We start from the raw sequence: 24326 nt of genomic DNA on the forward strand, positions 1-24326 counted from the left end.
AAGAAGTTGAGACTAGAGGATTGTGGTTCAAAGCCAGACTGGCCAGGAAAATCCATGAGACTCTTATCTTTAATTAACCACCAGAAATCCAGAAGTGGTGCTGTACCTAAAGTGGCAGAGCACTCAACTTGAGCGGAAGAGCTGAGGGACAGGGCCCAGCATCAGAGTTAAAGCCCCATGACCACCAAAAACTGCAAATATGACTTCAAGTTTCCCCAAAAGGAACAACGAAGTCAATTGTAATCTTCCCAAACAGAAAAAATAATTCCAAAATGATTCAGTGCACCTACTTTTGCTGAGTTATTTAAGTTATGGCTTCTTTGCTTGACATATTCTCTTCTTTTAAAAATGGTCAAATATTAACTTTATTATAAACTTCATCTAATAATTCTTGTTTCAAAAGAGAAGTCCATACAGTTGATGTCACTTGGCTTTCTTACTATCTCAATTCAAAGTCAACCCAGGCAGGACAGCCTGTTAAACTCTTATCTGTAATTAAGCACTAAAACAGGCAGAATTTGAGTTTTAGCTCAAGCAGTAGAGTAGTAGTTTAGGGGGTAGGTGGGCAGGAAAGACAACTGTATAGGGACAGGGTCCACCTTCTGGTTCAAGCCCCAGAACCAGCACAAAGTAAACAAACAAACAAGAAAATGAAAAACCCACATATTTCTTCAGGACCATCCTTAAAGCACTGGTTTGAGAAGAGGCTCCTTTTGCTGATTATACTCACTGGATCCTGCTTTTTGGAATCCTTATTGCTGTGGAGGACCCAGGACCAGAATAAAGAAATGGATAACTGACTTCTACAATAGGAGAATCATCTCAGGAGAGAAATATCCGTGCATAAGACACATTAAAACCTCCATGTCTTTGTTTCTTTGCACTAGAACACTTTTAAAACAAAGTTATTTCCTTTTATTCTATGCTGGCCTTGAAATGGAATATTGTTTCCTTTTGTAATACTCCCAACTGGAAGCTTACAGACAAGTTTTATATGAGTAAAGGACACACTCGAAAAGGTAAGGGACAGAGTTTCCTTCAGGCCTTGGATTCTTTTCTTGTACCATAAAAAGGACAGCACAAATTAACTTGAACTTTTTCATTTCTCTATGTTCAATTCCTCTCTTGGGATCAGTTTCCACTTCCAGTAACAGTTCCTTCCACTTATCTCCAGTAACAATCTATGATGCAGCTCCAAGTAAAATTAATATTTTCTGGTTTCATTTAAATAGCACAAGTACATCTTTGGACATGAGGTAACTTGTGTTTCAGAAATAACTTTTTAAAGAGAAAATATGGAATTTAAATCGCTTATAAAGCATTATCCATGTACACATGGCCATATAAGATGATGTTAAGTGAAATGTACCCCAAGATAGTGACACAACTTGATTTTTCTCTCTTGCTATTGTTTTTAATGTATTTAACATGTAGTATGTATTTTTTTTGTTTGTCTTCTATGTTCTTCCTCCATGATATAACCCATGTTTTCACTATATTTGTTGTCGGCAACCTGTATCTTGCATATACATTTTATTAATGTGGGGAAGGGAAGGGAAATAACAAAATGCTGAAACAAGGATACAGTATGACCCATTGTAACAATGAGTTGTACAAGGCACTATGTCGAAAATGAACTTTACTACTTGAAGAGGGGAGAAGGGAGTTGGGGCAGTGGGGAGGAAAGGGATGGCAGGAGAAAAACAAAAGAGGAGGTAACAGTGCTTGATAGATTATGTACTCATTTACTTATTTATGTAACTCTAACCACACCATTTTTACAACAAAAAAAAAAAACATGAAAAAAACTTCCTGGAGTAGTTTAAGTTTAAATTTCCTAATTGCACTGTAATTAAGACCAATTTTAAATGGGAAGAAGGTTCTCAGAAACATTTCTTTGTGAGTGTGTGTGTTGTGCATTATTTCCCAAGTGTACATAAGTTAACAGTAGGAGAAACAATAGGAATAATACAAGAAAAAGAAGTTTTGTGCTTAAGTTTAATAGTTCAATAGACTACAGAAGACTCTACAAATAAGACAACATTGAAACAATAAATTCAAAGCCAGTAAGTAGATCTATGGGAGTGATATAGAGAAAGCATTACTACTAAGTGGAACATGAAGGATGAGGCCACTCTTGTTTTCCACTAGATCTAAATCATGGTAGCTAATCATGAAAATTTGTAATAACATAGTATAGAAGAATAATTCTGTTCACAAAGCAAGTCAGATATAAAAGCATGGACTTAACTGGAAAAAAAAGGCCATGTTGAGAGAGCAGGAATTATACTAGCAATGAACTGGTGGCTAAGATCACATTTCTTTTTCTTTCTTTCTTTTTTTGATGGTTGTGGGTCTTAAACCCAAGGCTAGAGTTCTACCACTTGAGCCACAGTGTCAATTCCAGTTTTCTGGTGGTTAATTTGAGATAAGTGACTCAGAAAACGTTCCTCCTGGTGCTGGATTTGAACTGCAATACTCAGATCTCAACCTCCTGAGTAGCTAGGATTATAGGCATGAGCCACCAGTACCCGGCTCAAGATCACATTTCTAGCAGTGTACACTCAGGATATATAATGTGTATGTTCATCTACCTTTGTATGAATTCTTGAGTTAAAAATCTGTGCTACAGGTTAGACTTTACATTCACGAAAGTGTTTCTAGTTTAAAACATGATACTCCTGGAAAAAATAAAAACTAAGAATGTAAAAGAGTCTGGGAAGTTAAGTTTGAATCCAGCCTGGGCAGAACAGTCTTTGCAACACTACCTGTAATTAACCAGCCAAAAGTTACACTAGAAGAATGGCTCAAGTGATGTAATACTAGTCATGAGCAAGATTGCTGAATAAGAGCTTGAGGATTTTGCATACATACATACAAACATTCACATACACACAGAAGCACTTACATGTGCAAGCACACATATGAAACAACTCTCAGAATGTGTAGAAAAGTTAGAAAATAATAGAAAATATGTCCTGAGTAAGACTATAATCAAGTCAGAATTTTCAATATTAGAAACTCCTCAAGTGAACTTTCCCCCAAAAAGCTTGATAATATTACATAGGTAGGGACCAGACACAGTAAGAGAGGCAAGTAATCATCATGGAGGATCCATGGAGGAATGAATCAGAGACCCCTGCATGTGCATCTGAAAATGTTCATACCCTGTGTCAAATGTTAGAACATCTTTGAAAATTGTACAGAAACACTTTGAGCAGTCAGTCTAGTGGATAAGATCATCGGAGAAGTTCAGAATTACTAGTATGCTTCTAGGTTAAATAAACCAACAAACTATGCTAGGACAATGTGATACAAGCCTGAAATTCTAGCATTCAGATTAAGACAGGAGATTAGAGAGTGGATTACATAGTGATACCTTCCCGTAACTAGTTAGTATAATTTTGCTTAATAAAACAAACCAAAAAACAAGACAGGAAATCACAGTTGGAAATTAGGGGTAATTTTGTCATTATGTTTTGAGAAGTCAAGTTTCCTATTGAAATGCAACCCATATATCATCCTCAGTCATGTTTTAAATGCTCTCTTCATTACAGAACATTCCTAGATGCAAAATAGCTCATGATTCCAAACCAAAAATTTAAAAAAGTAAGCATCATTGTGTTGGTTTCCACAGAAATGATGAAGGATTACAAAAGCTTAATCCTGGAGAAATAGCAAAATTTTCTAATGTAGGACTTTGTAAACCTGGCTAAATGAGAATTTAAATTTAAAATAAACATGTTTTGTTTGTAATTTTATATTCTACAGGATACTACAAAATTCTTTTTAAGTAGAAGATTTAATTTACAAATTTACAAATTATTCTGGCATTCTATTTGTCTAGAATATTCTTTCAAGCGAGTTAAAGGACTTAGTTAATAGATAATTCCAACAGTTCATGTATAACATGATAATGCTAGAAACAGTTGCCAACAAATGGATAATATTAATTTATAAATTTAGAAAAAGAGCAATGTTTTGAGGCTTTGGTGTAACATGGTATGAAGAGAGTTATTGTGCGACATCTTTTTTCTTCTACCTATACATAACACAGGAAGACATTTCCTTAATTACGTACCTCTGCATGCAATGAGAAAAATGCTAGGTTTGGGGTTTGTTTTCATTTTGTTTTTTTTTGTTTTGTTTTGTTTGTCCTAGGGCTTAACCGCTGGGCCTGGGCACTGTCCCTGAGCCTGTTTTTGGTCAAGGCTACTGATCTACCACTCGAAACTCAGTAACACTTGTGTCTGGCTTTTCCTGAGCAGTTTATTGGAGATAAGAATCTAAGGAACCTTCCTGCCTGGGTGGGTTTTGAACCATAATATTCAGATCTTAGTCTCCTGAATATCTATGATAGATAAAAAGATGAGTAGAAATAATATTTGCAAGTTTTCTGATCTCAAGAATACCAGTTGAGGTAAAACGATGCAGCAAAGTTTAGTGTAGTGTTTTTTCAGCAATCGAAAGGGCATTTCATTATCAGAAGTGTAGAATTTTTTCACTATAATGATAAGCTAGTCATGCTGTGAATTTAGGGAATTTTAAGGTGCACCTTACAATTTGGAAAGTGTTGGGCTAGAATGACTTCACTGCATAAAATGTTGGGATTGATTGTCATAAAAATAATAGCTTACTCTGATGAACAAATGTTTACTCTAGAGGAATTAATTATTATAGATACTTCATAGTTTTATCTTCTACCAGAATGTGGCTAGTTTTTCTGTTGACTTTTAACTATGTAACGCCCCATTGGAAACTGCATTTTTTGCGGAATTAAATAAAATGCATACAGGCACTGTTTTAAATATCTCTGGTATGGCATGTTCAGAATTTGAAAATGAGTCGTTAGTAGTCATAGGAATTTTGAAGATCACATATACTCTGTCCTATCAACAAATATTTAGTTTTAAAAGTTAGGAGTTTCCAGAGAATTGAACTATTTTCTATGTAGTATGAGACAATACTAAAATAATGTTTTTTTCAAAATAATGACAAGTATATTCTGAAAATTTTGTATAGTTTGATAACATTCAAGTTGATGACCCTCTGATAAAGAGAGGGACAATTAATTCAAATTAGAAGCCAAATATTGTTCATTTTTTTAAAAAGGTAATACACATAGAATAATATTTACTATGCCAATACAGTGAAATTATATTTTATGTAGCTTGTTTTTAAATTTAATTTTATTGTCCATTTAATATATAAAAGGGGTTGCAGTAATTGAAAGGTAGAGAATACATAACATGTCGAACTTTTTATCCCCTCCCTCTCATTTTAATCACAATTTTCAATCACAATACCCCTCATAAGTAGTAATGTAAATTTCCAAAATGTTGTCTTCTGAGTATTGCTATTGCATTGGTTTGCCCTTTGTCTTTTGTGTCGCCATTTTGTTGTTCCTCTTCCTTTGCAACATTAAGATAAATATGTATACAATACACAGGATACTGAAATTAAATACAGCAGGGGATAAACCAGAGGGGAACACTAGGAGTTCATTTTGCTCATCATCCACTTATATGGTCACATATACATAGGTATTGAGCCATTCTGCTCATCTGCTAAGACTACCCTAGACACTTCCTACTCATTACACATGAGGGAAACCATGGAATCTTTTTCTTTATATCTTGCTTATTTTACTTAGTAGGATTTTTCCAAGTCTTTCCATTTCCTTATGAATTGGAAGCATAGAATTCCACCGTGTGTGTGTGTGTGTGTGTGTGTGTGTGTGTGTGTGTGTGTGTGTGTGCATACCACATTTTAGTGATTCATTCTTCTGAGTGGTATATTGGTTTAAAACATGATTGCATGTAAGTATCAGTTAGGGTCATTCAAAAATTACAGATGCCACCTCCACAGGTATACTAAAATAATGATTTCTAAGTAACATAGTCTTTTATGTTGGTACAAGTGTTGAGATATCTGGATGAGTCTAATGTATATTTTGCACTGAATTAGGCAGGAAGATATCATATAGGATAAAAATGGTAGTGACAAAATATTCCCTTGAGATAGATTAAGGAGGCTGCCAGAAGTATGAAGAAATTCAGATAATTTAGGAGAATTTAGAAATGCAAGCTCAAGTTTGTCTCTTTAAATAAAAATTATGTAAGTAGATGGGCAAAAGAAGGGGAAGAGAAGAAATAACAGGCAGCAGATCATTGAACCAAGTTAGAGTATAAAAAGATATAATCTATAACTTCCAAGTTAAAAAAGAGAACAAAATCAAGAACTCTAACAACAGATGCTGGAGGGGAAGTGGACAAAAGGGAACCTTACTTCATTGTTGGTGCGAGTGTAAACCTTTTCAACCACTTTGAAAAGCAGTATGGAGGTTTCTCAAAAGACTTCACATAGAGCTCCCCTATGACCCAGCAATCCCACTTTGGGGCATTTACCCAAATGTTTACAAACAAGACCACACTAAAGCTACCAGCACAACTATGTTTATTGCAGCATTATTTACCATAGCTAAGATATGGAACCAACCCAGAAGCCCGTCAGTAGATGAATGGATCAAGAAAATGTGGTATATATACACAATGGAATTCTATGCCTCCATCAGAAAGAATGGCATTTCCCCATTTGTTAGGAAATGGAAAGGCTTGGAAAAAATTATATTAAGTGAATTAAGCCAAGCCCAAAGACACATAGGTCCCATGGTTTCCCTCATTTGCAATATCTAGTATAGGTATGAGTCAAGCAGAAAAGGTCAAATAATATAATGTTAGGAAAATGAACCCTTAGATATGCATTTAATTTTTTTTTTCTTTCATGCATTTGTTTCTAACACATTTATAAGATTATTTCTTTGTTTCTTTGTATGTCCCTCCCCCACAGTATAACCCCTGCTTTCACTATATTTGATGAATGTATAATTTGTGGAGGAGATGGGGAAAAACAAGTCATTTAAGGATACAGGTGGACCGGTTGCAACAATGAGAAGTACAAGTTGTCATGTCGAAAACGAACTTTACAACTTTTGTGTGGGCGGGGGGGGTGGGGGGTAAGATTGGGTGGGGGGACGGGCGAGGCTGGGAAGGGATGTGAAGGGTAAACAAAGGAGGAGTCTGCAATGCTTGATAAGAAATGTACTCATTATCTTGTCCATGTAATTTTAACCCCTCTTTACAGTATGTTCACAAAAAAAAAAAAATAAAATAATTTGAAATAATTTAATCCTAAGAGATTGTGAATTGAGTAATAAATTGCTGCATGAAGTGTGTACACAATGGGGGATAAGGTCTAATAATCGACGATGGGTAAATATCTGAGGATGATCAGAACAGCAATTAATTCTCACCAAAAAGAAAGAGAAAAAATTGAAAAGATAAAAATAAAAAGGACCAAAAGATCAGAAGAGATAAAACACACACTCACACACACACATCGATAATAAAAATTATGAAAGGAAGAAAAGATTAATAGAAAACAATTTTTGAAAAATTAAGAAAAGGTACAAAGAAGAGTTCTTTGATTTTTTTGAGGGCGGTGGGGAAGGGGGTAGAATGGGAAGATCCTGCATCTCCCCCGTGTCCATAACCAATCTCTTGGTGGAGTCTCTGGTCTGCTTGTGGTGTTTGTTTTTTCTGTGGGTTGATTAGTTTCTTAAGTGAGTTTGAGCAGGCAGTAAAATGCTCTGCATTACCCAGGATTTTGTGATCCTCCTCCCATTCTACTTCAGTGGGAGGGAGATCTGCTTTGAGTATCACGAAAGAGGGAGATGGCTGTTTCCTCTAGTTTGGAGATGCTGTTTTTAGGCTAGGTTCTGGGTAAAGTTGAGGTCTTTCAGCAAACAGTAGCTTTTCCCTGAGGGAATAGCTCCTGGGACACTCACAGAGCCCATCCTGGGGCCATTCTCAGGTTTTTGATTACTGAATTTCAATTGATTGTCTATGCTGCTGTATGGAGGGGCAGCCTCTGGCTCAGTTTACCCAGAGAAGAAAGTCATTCCTCCAATGGTGAGGCTTCCTTGCCTGGGCTGGTTGACTTTCCTTTGGGGGGAACTGAGCCAGGCAGTTCAAGTCAGGTTCCTGTGACCTCCTAAATGACTCTTGTTTTCTTCCAAGGCCTGAGTTGGAGATAGCTGTTCAAATGGTCCTTTTTTAATATCAAAGATGGAGATCTCTGATGGTGGTGGCAGGGAGGGGTGGCCTTCCCTCCTCTGCTCCCTTAGAGTGAGGATGTCAGGCTTCTACCCACTCCGGAGTCTTTGGTCCTGGGCTGTGTCTGGCCTGCGATCTGCCGGATGAAGATATCTGCTCCTCCTCAGTTCTTACTGGTGTTGAGTAAAATCTGCTTGCCTGCCACATCTGGCATCTTTTCCCAAGACTCTCTGTGCTATAGGTATGGAGGCTATGGCCACCGCTGCTGCTGCCGCAGCCACCACAGTTGCGGCTACCAGCAAGTGCTCAGATTTGTCTCCTTGCTTTGATTTTCCCTCTCTGGCCACTCTCTGTACTCTGATGGAATATTTGGTGTGGTTCTCTAGCCTAGGACTGTTCACTTGATCACTAAAACTGCTTTGTATGCCAGAAATTGTTTAGCCTCCAGCTTCTCCTCCGCCATATTCATCTGAACATATTTTTTGCCTCTTATTGAAGTGCATCTGATATTTTCATGTAGGGTTCTCCAAATATAATATTAATTCATTCATTTCATTAGGACAATTTCGGTCAATTTATTATCCATTATAATAATGAGAGCATGCTGTGTCAGACTCCTATCAATATGACAAAATACTTCATAAAATTAATTAAAAGGAGGAAAGTTTTATCTTGGCTTCTGATTTTATACATTTCAATTTACATTTCTTATCCTCATTGCTCAGGAACATGTGATGGCCTTTTTGTATTCATGGAAGCCAGGAAGCAATGAAGAGGAGGAATGGGAGTAGGAAAGGGAGAAAAAGGATGAGAGGAAGAGGGAGAGGGAGAAGGAAAAGGAGAAGGAGAAGTAAAAGAAGGAAGAGGAAGAAAGGACTTTGATCTTAACATCCTCTTTGATTTCAAGTTCTGAGTGACCTAATCTCTTCAACTATGCCCACTTGAAAGGGTTCACCTCTTTATGGCAATGTAGTGAAAGCTAATTATTAATCACAATCCTTTATGATTTCAGATTTAATTTCTAGTGTAGTGGGTAGATCTTTCTATACAGTTGTGATAACTTCTGTTCCTAAATATCAGAGATGCTATTTGGCATAGCAGTGATTTGGTTATACCATTACTGGAGAGATGAATGAAATATTTTGAATGCAAATACATTTTATTTAGCAGATGCAGAAGCTTCAAGAGTTTCCATGTTGTGATCTTCAAAAATGACTATTTCATCTAACTCATAATGACATGAATTTTTCATAATTTTATAGCATTTCCATTCAAGTATTTATTATTTATAATGAGGTTCTTTCCTTCAAGTTGAAGGAAAAATAATCATTTATCTTAATTATTCTATAGAGTGTAGGTATAATATGAATTTCTTACCATTCAAAAATAACTTATATTCAAGTCTATAGGAATAATTGGATAAGTGATGGAATATCTTGCTTTAGTTATCTTATACTGAGATTGATTCAATTTGTAAAAATAACTGCTGACATAAAATAAATGAAATTCACTGTTTCTGTAAAAGGACTAGGTAATCAAATATCAGAAATATATGACCAGTAACTAAGATTTTTAAATAATCAAAAAATGTATGAAGCTACATTTTTGTGTCAAAAACTTTTAGGTTAAAAAGAAGAGAAAATCATGTGACCACATTAGATAATATTTAATTTAATGAAAAATTGCTTCATTCAGCCTGATAGAGCCTATTGCCTTTAGCTTACATGAGAAATTTGATTAATGATCCCTTTTTTGCTATTGAATAATAGAGTATTTCAATTTGTCCAAAGATTCTGTCATTTAAATCTTTGAGTGCATATTTTTTCAAAAAATTGAAAACTTTTTCACAGTACAGGTTCAGGTTCAATAACTAAATAAATATCTATGTTATTTGTTAAATTGATCCTCTAGCATTCAAATAATATGAAATTTATTGTATTCTTGGATATATGAAATCTGTGATATATATGGGTGTCTAAGCTTGTAATCCTGGCTACTCAGGAGGCTGGAGTTCAAAGCCAGCCTTGGAAAGAAAGTTTGTGAGACACATCTCAATTAATCACACACACATCACAAAACCCACACACACCTGTACACACACACACACACACACACACACACACACACACACACACAAAGCCAGAAATAGAATTGTGGCTCAAATGATAGAGCAATATCCTTGAGGGAAATAAAAACAACTAGGGGACAGGTCTTGAGTTAAAATCACAGGAACAACACACAAACACACACACAATATATGTCTAAATGCTTATTTTAGTTTGAAGAAATAAACAATATCAGGTACAGTAATATTTGTTACATATCTTGCAACATTTGTGAAGTTGTTTTTAGTACAATATGTCTTAAGATATAATATAGGTCATTAAAATTAATATCAATCTAGTTAATATTTATAATTACTCATAACACCTTAGAGTACGAACAGCAGTTCGTATTTTTCTATAAACATAAAAAATATTCTGAGTAAAAGAAAGAAAAGAAGATTGGAAGAATAATAGAAAGAGAGAAAGGAAAAAAGAAAGAAAGAAGAAAAAGGTAAGAAAGGAAAGAAGAAGGAAAGAGAGAAAGAGAGAGAGGTAGGGATGTAGGGAAGGAAGGAGGAAGGACAGAAGAAAGGAAGGATGGAAAATAGGAAGGAAGGAAGGAAGGAGGGAATGAAGGAACAAAGGAAGGAAGGGTGGGAGAAAGGAAGGGACAAACAATTTAATTTATAAAATCTATTTAGCCCAACATAAACTTCATGTAATTAATCCTTTAGTAAGTTCAAGTTTGCAATTTTCACTTCTTTGTATGTTCTCTATGCATGAATGAAACCAACAAATGAAGGATCATATATAACCAGGTGAATATGTTTGCATCTGTAATAATATGTATGCAAATCTTTTTCTTATTTTCTATACATCATCAAATAACTATTTGCATACCATTTACACTTAGTTATAAATATTCTAAAAACTGATTAAACCAAAGGATGTCAATATATTATATAATATGCATACAAGTATTTATAGTGCTATTAATATTACAGTCTTCATGCTATATTAATTATAAAAATTTTATTATATATTTTATCAGAGAATTTAGCATCCTCTGATTTTGGTGTCTGTTTGAGTCCTACAAGCAAGCCATGATTTAAATCAAAGGAGATCTGTATTTGTTGGCTCAATTGAATATTTCTGAAAGCGATTAACTCATCAGAGCTTGTTCAAATACATCAGAAGGGCCGTAGATAGGCTGTACCACGTTTACATGATTACCTATGATGTGATTCAAGAGCCACTGAACAATCATACTTCACTTTGCCATCACTCTAATTATTCCCATTGCAAGAAGAATCATTCACATAAGTCACATGATATAAACTTGTCCTTAAGTTATTATTTCTATGAAATAATATCCAAAGGATACACTACACTGAGTTAAAGAAAAAATTGCAAAGTGTATTGGACGTTGTAACTCCTTTCATATGCACATGTGGAAATTCTATTCCCCCGGCTGGTGACATTAGAATCAACCTTTCAGAGATGGCATTACAATAATGATCCTGATAAAAGAAGCCCAATATAACTACTCTGCCATATGAATGTCCAGCAAATAGATTGTGATGAACCAGAAAGTGGACCCCCAAAAGACAAGGAATTGCTTTGAACAAGCATTTTTATAATCAATGCTTAAGCTTCTAGCATATGGGTAATAAAATTCTGTTGTTTTTAAGCCACTTACTTTGAAGTATTCTCTTATAACAGCCCAATTGCTGACAAAAGGCAAAGCAGTTTTGAGTTAATATCACAAATTATGATAAAAAAAGACAGATGCACAGTAAAGGAGACCCATCTCAGCCATTCAGAGATTAGAAATGTGGAGAAATAACCTCATTTATGTAGGTTAAACATGGAAGAGAGAATGTGGTTAGCCCAAAGCCAAATGCCAAAAGCAGAGAAATTTAACAAAATACCATGAAGTTGAAACAAGTCTTAAAAGGGAGATCTGGGCTTAAAGGGAGTAGGGCACTTCTGCCCTAATGGAAATGGTGGACTAATACAGTCATATCACTCAATGTACATATGTGAGAATATAAGTAGGATACTTGAAGGGATAGGTGGTGTTGGGGTAAGGGAAGGAAGAAAAGTGGAAAGATTTCAATGTTCCAGATGTATTGTACATTGAAATGCACATATACTCTATTAAACACTGACATGATGAAGCGAAACCCCTTTGCACAACTTGATAAAGATTAAAACAAATTTGAAGTTTTAATATTAAGAGACAAAAATCATAAACATTTAGAAATAAATAAGAGGATAGCATTGACATATTGTTATGGCTTGTGTTTCTTTCAATATACAAAAATTTATGTGTCAAGTCTGCTGCAAATGTAAATTTTATTTTGCCAATTCTTTTTGCAAATTGCTTAAAATATAGAGAACCAAATTCCACAACCCCTTCACTTCCAATAAAAAAAATCTTATAGACCTTTAGGTTTCTCAGTTGTTTCTAAATATCTTAAAGTGATGCATTGGAACAAATTTCATTCTACATTTAATTTTAATTTTTAAAACACTAAATTCTTCTAAAATCCTCTCACTCGGACATAGGTATGGATAGATAACTGACGTGGGCAGAATCAGAATTATTCAGAAGGCTGTAAATGGATGCTTATCTAATTTTCTCTCTTCTTGATCATAGAAAACAGACTGCCCTTGTTAGGAAAATGAGGGAGAATGGAAAAGAAATAGGCCGAACTCCATCATCAACAGGTGAGGACGGTTTATTGATGAACAGCGAGGGGCACAGCCCTTCCAGCAGGTTTGGAGGTTGTGTGAGGGAGCTGGGACAGGATCGGGTTTTTATAGGAAGTCTGAGCAAGGACGTAGAGATTAATGGAAAGCCCCTAGCTCAAGGAAGGTGTGGGCCCACAATGAGATGTTTACAGCTGGGTTAGGTGGATTGCCCTGCCTGCACTTCAAAGGAGTTCACATATACCTGGGTTTTGCCTGCAGTCTATATGGGCCTAGGATAGTAGGGTGGGGTCAATCCTTCATATTCCATCTTCAGATACATAAAAGGATAGGGCCAAGAGGGGAGAGGCAAGTTCTTCATTTAGGATCTTTGGATACATAAAAAGAACTGGGCTGATAGAGGATTAACATGGAGTTATGAGAACAAAGCAGATTCCAATCATTTTGAAACCTGGAGTATAATAGGTGGAGTATAAAAAGGGGTCTTTTCTGGCTGCCTTCAGCTGGCATGGGGGTGTCGAGAAGTCACTGGGGCTGGGGTCTTCAGGTCCATGTCTGTGCTCGGTTCAAGGCAGTGTAAGCAAAGCCTCTGGTTGCCTGCAGTAATAGGATGGCCTTGACATGGTCCCAGGTCTTGAGTCAGGGGTATTATCCTGTTAGAGAGAAACTTGAAAATGCTGTGATCAAGCAAAAGGCTGACTGGTTGATATGAGTTACATAGGAAAACACACCCAGGGCACAAACCAGAAAAGTTTCATTTGGATCATGAGCCCATAGCCAGTCAGAAACTAGGGCTGGATTGGAGTAGTTAAGGTAAAGGGCCTGGTGAGAGACTTTGATCATTTCCTATAAATAGCTGGTAACAAAGGCAAGAATGTAAATTCTTGTCCAGTTAGAAGTTAGACAGATATGGACATTAGATGGACAGGCTTCTCAACTTGTTTCTATTGACCTCCTGGCTCTGGTTAATTTTGAAAGGACAGGCACAAAGTGGCTGATGTGACATCATCTCCTCTTATACTTTTCCGCCTTGTCCTGGAATCTAGCTGCTTGTGGCTAGGATATGGGCTTTGAACTCAAGGCCTGAGCACTTTCCCTGAGCACTTCTGCTCAAGGCTAGCATCCTACCACTTTGAGTCACAGGGCCACATTTAGCATTTGGATGGTTAATTTTTGAGCCAGCTTCCAGCCTAGTTCTTTGCTGGTTGTATAGGAATAGAGTCTCAGGGATTTTTTGCCTGGGATGGCTTTGAATTGCAATCTTTGCCACAAAAACACTTTATAATTTCCAATCAAAGTAACAAGGAGATCAGTGGGAACAAGTAGAGCTTATGTGCACCCAGTCAAAAATTGATCAACAAATACTTGCCAGAACTCTGCAATGACACAACTCAATAGCTAGGATGAGGGTATGAGTATAGCTTGACTGCCTGGGAAACCTTATAACCAAAGTGTGTAAGAGGCTCTCCTGGCCTATACATGTATTAATAGCCTAACAACATAGCTGGCTTTTTCAGGTCAGGCTGGGTAAGGTTTATAGAGAGTGTCCCACAAGAGTCTAGTTTTTGTAAATCTAAAGGAGTCTTTTACCAAGAATCAGCTGTGTGTGATCGAGTCAGGCAGGAGTCCAGTATACCATGGAGACGGTAGCATGCTTCAGGCAGGATCTTGGCTAGACTGCATCCCTCGGATGAATGGTTAATTACTTACAACATTATACACAGACTGGCTAAAGACACTTGACTTTAGATGGATATAGAGAATAACATGCTAGTTTTAATGTTAAATCACAGCCAATAATTACATACAAACTTTACTCATAAGCTGTCTTTTAAGGCATACTCATACCATCTCCTACATACTTGAACTTTCTGAGGACAGAAACAGATATGTGGAACAAACATTTTAAGACAATTCTTACCTCCTTACTGGTATTTTTCATCACAGCTGGTTAGTAGATGAGCTGGGTCTCATTCCTTTTACTACTACCCTTGATAAAAATGTTTTCTTTTAACAAACAGCACATTTGATAGGAAATATCTGTATCAAGAAATAGAAGAAGATAACTTTTTACACAGGATTTATGTATTATAATATGATTATGCTGAACAGGTTCACACACTTATATTTAAACCAAAGTTTTAAGGTGCACTTAAGATTTTAAAAAAATGAAAACCAACCATATGTGTTTTTTTTAATTCCAGTGGCAAAGTGATATTGTTTTGCCCAATATGATAAAAACACGTGTCAATGTCAGAAAAGTAGGCAATACCAAACAATATGCAAGGCAAATTTTGACAAACAGAATTTCCACCCTTAAACAAACATTAATAACAAGAGCAGAAAATCTTTAAATCGATTTTGGAGATGAGGCATATTATATGATTTAAATATTTTAACCCCTAGAAGAGTGAAGAGGAGAGTGGAGTAAGGTTGGTGGAAGAGTGGAGGTTGTAGAAAAATCCATTATGTGGTCTTTGTCTCTTTCTAGCTGTCAGCTTCCAGGGCATGTAGAGAGAATTGGGGGAGAGGGTGGCTGAACAGCCACTGTAAGGAGAAGAAATAACACTTTTAACATGAAGACATTTAAAGGGATGATGTGACATAATGAAGGTGCTGAAAAGTGAGTGTTTGAGTGAGTGGATAGAGAGAGTTATTGGAAGATGTGAGAGGGAGGGATTTCTCTTCTGCAGTCTCCTAGAGAAGAAATTAAGAATAAAGATTTTGATGTGAGTGGACTCAGGAAAGAGAAAAGGATTGGATTATTGTCTAAGTCCAAAAAGAAAAAGAACTGGTTTGTTTCTTTTAGGGGATTTCAGTGTGATAAAGGGAGAGAGCCGTAAAAGAGAGAGGCTGTCCTCAGTGTTTTTGACACCCATACACTTTCAGTGACAGGTTAACGAAAGTTCCAGAGCAGAGGCCTATTTATTTAGGGTCTGGAAGGGAAGAAGGTGTATTAGCCATAGAACAGGATTGAGAAGTGTATAAGTATGGAGGGGTTTGTGTAGAGGGATTTTTAACAGGGCTGTTAGCTTGTTGTTTTATCTTTTTGTTTTTCTTTTTTTTGGTCCGGTCGTGGAGCCTGAACTGTGGGGTTGAGAATTGTCCCTCAGCTCTTCAGCTCAAGGCTAGTGCTCTACCACTTGAGCCACAGTGCCACTTCCGGCTTTTTTCTTTTTGCTTATTTGGTGCTGAGGAGTTGAACTCAGGGCCTCAGGCATGCAAGGGAAGCACTGTACCACTGAGCCACCTTCCCAGCCCTTGCTGTTTTATCTTTGGAGGCCTATGCCCATCCTCACCTTGTGTCAGCTACACAGGTAGGCAGACAGGAAAGCACAGGGACAGGAGTGAGCAGAAGGAGTTTGCTTGACACAGGCAGACAGTCTTAGCCTAGATAAGCTGGACCAACTGCAAATAGCAAGAGTGCAGTTAGAAGGGTAAGGAAAGAGAAAAGAATCTTTGGTGCCAGAGGTCATCAAAGAAAAGAGAGAGTGAGAGAGAAAGGGAGAGGGGGAGAGAAAAGGGGTGAGAGACAGATTGAGCTGCTACAAGATGAGGAGTTACTTTTTAGAGGAGATAGGAGAATCATGGCAGAGAAGGGCTTGGTGAGCAAGGCTGGAGAGCGGGTAGGGGGAACTCTGGAGTGGAGGTCAGAGAAGGACTTGGTGAACAGAACAGAATAAGCAGAGTGAGGGTTTTCTGGAGCAGAGGTAGAGGAGGGCTTATGTATAGGGGACCTGGGACTCCCCACCGTTTTGTTGGAGAATTGTTTAAATCACTAAGAGGAAAACCTAAGGTTCCGAATTTAGGCCAGTGCTGGACATGATAATGAGACCAGATTTTGGAAGAAAAACACGTCAGATTATTTTTTTACTGTAAATCAGTCAGCCCAGTTTCTTAAGATTAGACCACAGCCATACCAATGGGGTGTCTCTGGGAGAAAATTTGAAAAATTTGGTAGGACTACTGAGTCTGTCCCGTTGTTCCAGGCATCCCTGGTGTTTTGGGAAGGCAGATGGACATATCCAAGTAATTAGGATAGAGCATCCCCAAAGGTCCTAATTACAGGGGGTCATGGTGTCAGGAAAAGAGACACTCCTGGAGTCTCCTGGATTCCCACAGACAGGAAGGAAGGAAGGAAGGGAATCCTGGATTCCTGGGGTCCGTTTCGTTGCACCTCCACCACAGACTGGGCTGGTAATCTTGTACTGAGGCTTTTACATGGTGAGTGAAGTTGACCAAAAGGCAAAGACCCTCCAGCCTGGAGATAAGAGTCCAGGAACAGAGTAAAAGAGAAAGAATAGGGGGAGAGACCTTTTCTGGGTTTATGCAGGTGGCCAATAATTCCTCAAGCCACAGCAGGGTTGCTGTCCACTGCTTGCACTGTTTACAAAGGCAAAGATCAAGAGGTCTTTCATGTGGCTGTTTAGCCCAAAGTAAGCTCTGAGGGCTCTGTCCTCCCAGTGGAGAAAGGCCTTGAAGGAGGAGGAAGGTAGCAGAAAGCCTCCATGAGGGGTGGCAAGGAGGGGTGGCCCCTGGGCAGAGGGCACCCAGTCTTCCAGGGTGTCAGAACCATATGTTAGGAAAATGGAGGAGAATGGAAAAGGAATAGGCTAAACTACATCATCAACAGGTGAGGATTGTTTATTGAGGCACAATGAGGGGCACCATCCTTCCAGTGCATTGGGAGGTTGTGTGAGGGAGCTGGGATAGGATCTGGGTTTTTATAGGAGGTCTGAACAAGGAGGTAGAAGTTAATGAAAAGCCCCTAAGTCAAGGAAGGTGGGGAACTTTCAGTTTGGCCCACAATGGGCTTACGTAGATTTCCCTGCACTTCCAAGGAGGTCACACATACCTGGGATTTTTCCTGGAGTCTGTATGGGCCTGGGACAATAGCGTGGTGGGGAGGGCAGGTCAATCCTTCAGTCCTAATTGGAAAAAGTTATCCTTACCAGCTTTTCTGCATATAACATTCCATAAACATTTTCTTATTAGAGGATTATACAAGATTAGCTATAAATTGATTGATAATGACTGAGCTTGACAGAAAGGTGAGGGAAATCTCTCTACACTTCAGTGAGGTTCTGACTTGTGTTTCACAAAGTGTTATGAAAGCTCTCTATGAGAAATCTAACAACTGCATTTCTAAAAAGTCCTTGCGTGCTTACACTTTCTGATAATGTCTCAACTCAAGTACTTTTTCTTGAAGATCCACACCATTCAATTATGCTGTATTAGATCCTTGTTACATTTTACAGACAGCTCATGGTGATGAAATTTGGGTTTTTCATAATTGCTCTTCCAATTCCATCCACAATATGCAGATAAAAATTATCTGAAAAATTTGTATCCGTTGATAGTGCATATACTTTTCCACTACAAATATAAAATGTAGTAAAATTTTTAATAGCAATCATACTGCACTAGGTTGTGGGCAGATTCTGATGTAAATAATATACTGTGTTTATGTAGAGAATTTGAGCATCCAAAATTTTAATATGCCTGTAGTCCTAAAACTAGTACCGTACTGATATTGGGTGACAAATACTTCATATAAGTATAGAAGAAGTTTTCTTCGTATTTTTAAATATATTTTTTGTAAATATCATATACAGAGGGGTTACAGTTACATAAGTAAGGTAATGAGTACGTTTTTTATTGAGCATTGTTACCCCCTCCTTTGATTTTCTCCTACCATCCCTTCCCTGCACACCTCCTCAACTCCCCACTTTACCCCCGTCTGGTATTGTCTTGTACATCCCATTGCTACAGTGGGTCAACCTGTATCCTTTCCTTGTATCTTAAATGAAGAAATGCTGGCTTGATTTATGCTTATTCTACTTGTGTAGACACACCTATAGTCACTCACCAAGTCCAAAAGCACATAAGTGAAATGCACATCATCTTTTTTCAGTTGGTATAATTGTATTGTACACATTTATTGACACGTTACAAATTATTTTCAATTTTTAATACATTAAAAAACTTTCTTTTTTTTAAATTTCTTGGCCAGGAAATGGAAGACCTCAGTCAGCATTTCTAACTTTAGACTTTTCACATGGGTTGGTTAAGTGTTGACCTGAGGTCCAGTCTTCTGAGGCCTCATTCATCTGCTTAGGAATTGATGGTAGTTGGATGTGAGGGCGATCTGCTGTGACATCTGTCACCCCATTGATCGCCAGGGTTGATTCGGCTGCTCTGGCTGGCGAGGTGGGTGTCCCCTTCCTCCCTCACCGCTACATGTGTGTCCCTCCGAAACTGTGCACTCGGTCGAGGAGGACGACCATCCCCAATAGAGGAGGATCGGTCTTAGGTCAAGGATATACGACCATCCCCAATAGAGGAGGATCGGTCTTAGGTCAAGGATATACGGGTAGCTGAGCTCCCCTGCTAGAACCTCCAAACAAGCTCTCAAGGAATTGATGGTAGCTTTTGTAAAAAAGCTCAAGGAAGGATGCCATTTAAAGCCTTATAACCTTATTTTTTACCAGGATATTCTTCTGCTTTGGTTTTTGAGACTGTCTACAAGAGCAAGAATTCCATGGGGAGCAAGGAGACACCATAAGACCTTTACTTACTGAGATTTCTGAGTGATTTGTTATCACTTGTACGGCATGTTGCAAGTCGATTCTGGCAAAAACTACCAATTTTAGGTGATAAGATAAGTGGAAAAAAAACTCTAAGAGGCAAAGACATCTTCAACATATTCTGTTCCATGCATTCCATCTAAGGCATATTCAACAATTAGTGAAACTTGTGTTGGCTGTATCTATGTGTCTTTCTCCATGTGTGCATGTATACATGTGTATATGTATGTGTATATTTGTGTGTATAGTAACATACATGTGTACATATATAAGGGCATATACACACATATATGCAAATATAAATAAATATAAATATATAAATTTATGTGTATATATATCAGCTGTTCAGTGATTTAATCTAGAGTTCCCAGCACATTGCCATTCTCACAAAGTGTACATGATAAACTGCTCTGAGGATCTGTGCTCATTTCCCCCATTACCTTGTTTTTCATCCCTGTGAACAACTTCAGCCTACTTTCCCTAGGATAGCTTTGTTTTGGTTACTGACTGATAATAAAAGAAAAACATTCTTTGTAAAAGAAAAAGAACATTTAGCTCACAAATGGATGCCTATGAGATAAAATTATAATAGAAATAAAAGTGAAAAGGAATTCCTAGATCTGTTGTTTTGCCATTTAGAATGGCAAAGAATAATATCACGTTACTCTTATAACTTTTAAAGAGTGCAAGGGTAACTGATGGTCCCTATCATGTTCCCACAAAACCAGTGGATCCTGAAGGATAATAGTAGACCAGCAGAAATTCTAAATAGCAGACATGGAGCATGAAAGAGAAAGAGAGAAAATGAGAGAGAGAAAAAGAGAGAGAGAAATATCATAATACTGGAAGTGCATAACAGATAAACAAGAGCTGTATGAGAACCTTCATACTGCTATCATTAGACTCTCCATGTACATTTGAAGGTATTTGATGTCTGATAATCCATCAATATAAAAATATAAAGTAATTTTGATAAAAATTAAAGATTACTCAGAAGAAATTATAAATGCAAAAACAGTTTTCACAGAAGCAAACACTCAGAGATATTTCATGACTTTGAAAAGGATGAAGTGGCTGAAGTTAGTATAAATTTAGAAGTATGACAATTCACAAAAACATAAAAAGATACTCATGTATTTCATTATATAACCCAAAGCAGAAAGTAAATGTTGTTCAGATGATTTTTAAAAGAACAGTCTCTCCGGTTCTTGGAAGGTGGCTCAGTGTTAGAGTGCTTGCCTTGCATGCATGAGGCCCTTGGTTTGATTCCTCAGCACCATATAAGGAGAAAAAGACAGATGTGATGCTGTGGCTCAAGTGGTAGCACTCGACTTGAGCTGAGGGATGGCACCCAGGACCCAGAGTTCAAGCCCCACAACCAACAAAAACCAAACCAAAAAACTAATCAAAACACAGTCTCTCACTTTTGTGGCCTCAACTCTGTAAAACCACTGCTTCAGCTTAAGGCTAAGATTTTATGTGTGGACATTTATCAACACTCCTGATTCAGACTCTAATTGAGAAAATTTTTAATCAATATTTTGTTCTTAATTTTGATCGCTGTGAATTCACATGCACCTATAAAAAATGGTCATCCCAGTAACATTTTCAAAATACCTCGTAATGATGACTTAAAAAAGTTGTATTATATTGCAAAAAAGAAAACAATGCAAAAAATAAAGAAAACCAATAATTAAATATTAATGATTAATAAAATAAAAGCCAAATACCAGTATTTCCAATATTTGATGTATACTACATATTAGATTTTACAATTTGCTCATATTCCTGTACATTTAAAACTGGCTAAGATTATGATGTTCAACAAGAATTTTATAAGCTATGAGTACCCTTTAAATTTACACTGTAAGATAACTTTTTATGTCTCACTCATCACTGATACATGGCTTATATAATCATTTGTTCCTTGCTAACATATAAAGAAAAGAAGCCCTAAAGTTTCAACAGAAATTGTGTAGTTAAAGTCTTATCTCTTTGCTCTGTTTCTTTACACAAAGACTTTGCAACTTCTCATTAATAAATTTTCTATAAACTCTGAAATGTACATACTTAGTAATATATCTCAGCTACCATAAATCGTAAATACTTTATGGAAAAGTTTTATGACCTGACAGTCTTAATTTTGGCATATATAAGCAGGTTACCAAAATTAAACATATTTAAAACATTAAAACTTTTAACACACCTTAACACTTGCTGCAGTGTTCATTATGAGAGGTGCCCTGTATAGAATAATTGAATTCCTCCTCCTACACATCTCTTGAACAACAAACATCTGGACTCATTTTGTTTTTGTCATATCAATCTTGACTTTATTCTTAAATGTGTGCTTATGTAACAAATATCTGGTTCTAAAATTTCACAATTCTTTTGAACTTGCTTTTTGTTGAATTATCTAGTTTAAAAAAATCAATTCCACTTTATATATAAAAAATGTTCTGTGCTCAATTCGGCAGCACATACACTAAAATTGGAACAATACAGAGAAGATTAGCATGGCCCCTGCGCAAGGATGACACCCAAATTCATGAAGCGTTCCACAACAACAGATGCTGGAGGGCATGTGACCAGAAGGGAACCCTACTATATTCTTGGTGGGAGTGTAAACTTGTTCACGCACTTGGAAAGCAGTATGGATGTTCCTCAAAGGGTTACACATAGAGCTCCTCTATGACCCAGCAATCCCACTTTTGTGCATTCACCCAAATGATCACTAACAAGGCCATTCTAAAACTACCAGCACAACTATGTTTATTGCAACATTATTTACCATAGCTTAGATATGGAACCAACCCCGATGCCCCACAATAGATTAATGGATCAAGAAAACATTGTGTGTGTGTGTGTGTGTGTGTGTGTGTGTGTGTGTGTGTGTGTGTGATGGAATTCTATCATCCATCAGAAAGAATGACATTGCCCAATTTGTTAGAAAATGGAAAGACTTGGAAAAATTTATATTAACTGAAATAGGCCAAGTCCAAAGAAACATATGTCCCATGGTATCCCTTATTTGCAATAAGTTATATATGTCTGGGAAAAGCAGAAAAGGTCAAAAGCTATGTGCATATGACTAGATAAGGTGATGTTAAACTAAATGAACCCAAGCTAGGGACACAAGTGTGTGTTTTTCCTTTCTTGCTGTTGTTTCTAATGCACTTATAATGTACGATGAGATTTTTTTTTTAATTTGGTCGTCCCACACGGTATAACCCCTGTTTTCACTGTATTTGGTGTTGATGCACCTGCATCTTTTATATACATTTCTCTAATTTGGAGAGGGAAAGGGAAAAACCAAAATGCTCAAATAGAGATACTGTTTGACCCATTAAAACAATGAGTTGCCCAAGACACTATGTTGAAATACTAACGTTACAATTTAGGCAGGGTGCGGGGGGGGGTGAAGTGTGTACTTGTGGGGGTGTAAGGGAGAGGTAGTTGGGGAAAAACAAAGGGGGAGGTAACAATGTTAGATAGGAAATATACTCATTACTTTGCTCATGTAACTGTAACCCCTCTGTATAGTATTTTTACAATAAAAAACGTTTAAAAATGATGTAAGAGTTTATTTCCATTATTTTAACCATATAATATCATTAAACAAGAAATTAATGCAAAATACTGACCTGAAGATATTTTGAATAAGTGTATGTGTGTGTGTGTGTGTGCGCGCGTGTGTGCGTGTGCATGTGTGTGTGTGCGTGCATGTTGGCATGCCCAGAGTTTGAACTCAGAGCTTCAAGGATTTGCAAGGCCTTTCCTCTCTAGCTTTGTGAGCTATTATATGAGCTACATCTCCATTCCTGGACCTTTGCTAGTTCATTTAAATTTTTGAAAAATAATATTTTGATTTTTTTTTGCCTTAATTGGCTTCCAACTCCTATCCACAGATCCCATGCTCTTTTGTAGATATGCCGGGTAGACAAGATTACAGGTATGACAAACCAGTACAAGGCTTTAGGAATAATTTTAAATGCAGAAGAAACTTTAGTTCAGGAGGGCCTGTTTTATTATTTCCTACTTTTAAAGCATTTTGGAGTGACTATATGTGAATTGTTTACGTTTTGGGATACTTAAAAGACAGTAAGTGATGGTATTTAAAAGTTTTAGTACTTTTTAAAAAGGATACTGGAACTGTGGGACAGAAAAATTTGGCTCTCTTTGGACCTCAATTTATAATCTCAGCACTGTGCATGATAACCCAAAGTCACCAACTCAGTCTGTGTTGAAGACAAAATGTGATAGAAAACAATTACCGTGGGCAATATTTTTTATGCTATTATTTATTGGACAATATGAATATTGAATTGAGAGTATAAGAGAATGGAAAGATTTTACCTACATTTTTGTATTGCTGAAAGGCTTTTGGAAACTTTGACTCATTTCCTTCCTCACTATATGTCTTTGGGCAATGCACTTAGTGCCTTGAATTACAATTTTTCTCAACACTAAAATGGTAATAACATTAGCATTACAGCAAATTTTTTAAGACCTAAGAGACATAAAACTTGTGAAATACTTAACATAAACTTCTATGAATGAGCTTTCAGTTTACCCAGTAGTTTTTTTTTTAATATTAAACAGAATGTGATATATATCACAGGAATCATTACATGTAGTGAGCAACCAGAAGTAATGTTATTTATTGACTATGCTGTGCTTCCAAGGAAACCAGCTGGATAACTTCTCATGCTGTAAATCAAACTGGTTATCTTATGTCTTGATAGTGTAAAACTATCAGTGACAGAATAATGAAGGAATGCTGTAGACTGGGGTGAAGTCCATATGATAATGTGCAAAACTCATAAAACGTAAAAGTAACTGAGCAGTATATTGAGTTTTACATC

General features: G+C 36.9%; 1 non-coding gene across 1 annotated transcript; it reads left to right on the forward strand.

Moving 5' to 3' along the window:
• The first annotated feature begins 21922 nt into the window (after positions 1 to 21922).
• Positions 21923 to 22029, forward strand: LOC122096686. The gene has a single exon (XR_006145364.1). It is a non-coding gene; the product is annotated as a U6 spliceosomal RNA (small nuclear RNA).
• Positions 22030 to 24326: the final 2297 nt, after the last annotated feature.

This window comes from Dipodomys spectabilis, unplaced genomic scaffold (assembly GCF_019054845.1).
Source record: "Dipodomys spectabilis isolate Male_0828 unplaced genomic scaffold, ASM1905484v1 ptg000386l, whole genome shotgun sequence".
In the NCBI taxonomy this organism is placed as follows: Eukaryota; Metazoa; Chordata; class Mammalia; order Rodentia; family Heteromyidae; genus Dipodomys; species Dipodomys spectabilis.